A 3,325-nucleotide genomic window follows, 5' to 3' on the forward strand; every position below is an offset into this window, starting at 1 on the left:
TCGCCATTTTCATCCCTATGACGCTTCTACATCTACTTCTAAACCTAGTACCTCCACTGCTACTACTAATGACAACAACCCTAGTGACCTCACGTTGCGAGTCGAAAATTTGGAGAAAATGGTCGAGTACTTGTTGAAGGAACTCTAGAAACGCAAATAGAGATCGCTCGACTAGACTTGTTCCGCGCTATTAAACATTATTTGATTATTATTGTTTATTATATGATGTTTGCACATACATTGTTAGATGTGGCTTTACTTATGTGGTTTTACTTATGACATGAGGAATATGTTACTTTCGTTGGTTATGCATGATTATTGAACAAAAAGTTTATTTCTTTAAGTGTTGGTTTATTAATGACGATTTATGCTTGGTGTTGCTACTACTATTGCTAATTAGTGATAATGTTACTAGTGTACATTGTTCTTAGTACTGCTACTACTAAACGCTATGTATTGCTATTACATATCACTAGTGCTACTAAAATCGCTATGATTTAATATTAGTTACTATTCATCGTTCCGTTGCTTGTATATTTTATATGTCCATTTTATTGACACTAACCGAATGTGTTATCTTAACCAGAAAGAAAATGCCGCCCAAGCCAGTTTTCCAAGCTGATGTTCGTCGGTGGATTTCCGAAGGATTAACCGAGGCTATGGCAGAACTCCGAAATGGAACCAATAGTAACAATGTGAATGCTACGAATCAGCGAAACCAAGATGCGACTAATACTCAAAACAATGGACAAGTAGGGTGTACGTACAATACTTTCTTGAGTTGTGAACCACACTCGTTTAATGGCACCGAAGGTCCAGTTGGTTTGACTCGTTGGTTTGAGAAGCTTGAGTCAGTTTTCCGTATCAGTGGTTGTAGAGATGCGGATAGAACGAAGTTTGCATCTTGTAAGTTATCTGATGGTGCTTTAACATGGTGGAATACCTATGCCAAATCAGTAGGTATGGATCAGGCATTTGAGACTCCATGGGAGGATTTGAACGATGGATGATCGAAGAGTATTGTCACTACACTGAAACTGTTAAGATGGAGCGAGAACTCCAAAACCTAAAGCTAGTGGGTACTGATTTGACTAGCTACAACAAGAGATTCTTTGAGTTGGCTCTCATGTGTCCGCATATAGTTACTCCCGAATGCCGCAAGATCACTCTGTATGCGAAAGGTTTGACCGAGAATATTCATAGTGGTGTAACTACTTCGAAGCCGAGAACTATACAAGAAGCTGTCGAGATGTCTAGTGAGCTAATCGATCAAGTTGAACAGCGAGGAAAAGCTCCTGCCTCAACTGAGTCAAAAACTCATGATAATAAGAGGAAATGGAACAATAACAATAACTCAGGGAAGAATTACAGTCAGCAGCCCTTTAAGAAACAAAATACTGCTAAGAGTAATGCTGCAACCCCAAATGCTAATTCTGGTTATAAGGGAAAGTTCCCGTTATGTGCTATGTGTAATAGGCATCATCCGGGGGATTGTTTGAAAAGGTGTGATAAGTGCAAGAAGAGTGGACATTTGGCTGCCGAGTGTAAAGCTGGTATGAATGGGTGATATGGGTGCAGAAAAGAAGGCCATTTCCGAAAGGATTGCCCAACTGCTAGTAAAACTAATGAACCTGCAACAGGAAGGACTTTCAACATTAACTCCAGTGAAGCTCGTGATGATCCTAAGCTAGTCACGGGTACGTTTCTTCTCGATAATCAACATGTTTATGTACTTTTCGATTTTGAAACTGATAGAAGCTTTGTGTCTAGAGATTTTTGCCATAATCTTAAGAATGCTGTATCGTCATTGGAAAACTTATATTCTATAGAGCTAGGAAATGGTAATCTAATGAGTACTGATAAGGTTTACCGTGATTGTACTTTGACTTTGGCTGGAATGTCATTTAAGATAGATGTGATACCGATTAAACTAAGAAGTTTTGACCTTGAGGTTGGAATGGACTGGTTAGCCGAGAATAGAGCCGACATTGTTTGTCATCAGAAAGCGATTCGTATTCCTGTTATTGAAGTTGAACCTTTAATGGTGTATAGGGAGCGAAGCAATATGCCGTTACATTTCATCAACTGTTTGAAGGTGCAAAAACACATGAGAAAGGGTTGTCTTGCTATACTGGTTCACGTAAGCAAAACTGAATCTGAAGGCAAGAAACTCGAAGATGTACCCATTGTTAGAGAATTTCCCGATGTGTTTCCAGATGAGTTACCCGGATTACCTCCGCCTAGAGATGTAGAGTTCCAGATTGATTTAGTTCCTGGAGCAGCACCAGTAGCACGTGCACCGTATAGACTTGCACCACCCGAACTACAAGAGTTATCTAGTCAACTGCAAGAGCTTTTAGATAAAGGATTCATTCGAACGAGCTCGTCACCATGGGGAGCTCCAGTACTTTTTGTGAAGAAGAAGGATGGATCTATGAGACTCTGTATTGATTATAGGAAATTGAATAAGTTGACTATAAAAAATAGATATCCGTTACCGAGGATTGAAGACTTGTTTGATCAATTGCAAGGATCAGCATGTTATTCTAAGATCGATCTAAGGTCAGGTTATCATCAAATGAGAGTGAAGGAAGCAGATATACCGAAGACAGCGTTCAGGACACGCTATGGTCATCATGAATTTACCGTAATGCCTTTTGGATTGACGAACGCACCGGCTGTGTTCATGGATCTCATGAACCGTGTGTGTAAGCCACATCTGGACAAGTTTGTTATAGTATTTATCGATGATATATTGGTATATCCTAAAAATGAGAAAGAACATGAGCAACATCTCCGTTTGTTACTAGATGTGATGACCCAAAAATTTCTGATGAAATTTAAACTTTAATCTTTATATATTTCCGACACGATAAGCAAAGTCAGTAATGTTGAAGTCTCAAAAACTTTGAACTGTGTTCATATATATATATATATATATATATATATATATATATATATATATATATATATATATATATATATTTGACCTATGACCATTCCCGACGATTCACGAACAATTGTGTATAAATAAATATGTGAATAAATATATATATATATGTAAATATAAATATAAGTATATATATTAATTTGAATTAGTATAATGCCATTTAATCATTTAAATTAAATATGTAGAGTAATATACAAAATAAATAAGATGTTATATAAAAAATATATATATATATATATGAATTCTGTACACAATTTATATCATATGTATGTTGTAATATATGTAATACATATATATTAAATATTCAAATATATTATAATATAGTATAAGTATTACATAATTAATAATATGTAACATTATTATAATAAATTTAAT

Source organism: Rutidosis leptorrhynchoides, chromosome 1 (assembly GCF_046630445.1).
Source record: "Rutidosis leptorrhynchoides isolate AG116_Rl617_1_P2 chromosome 1, CSIRO_AGI_Rlap_v1, whole genome shotgun sequence".
NCBI lineage: Eukaryota > Viridiplantae > Streptophyta > Magnoliopsida > Asterales > Asteraceae > Rutidosis > Rutidosis leptorrhynchoides.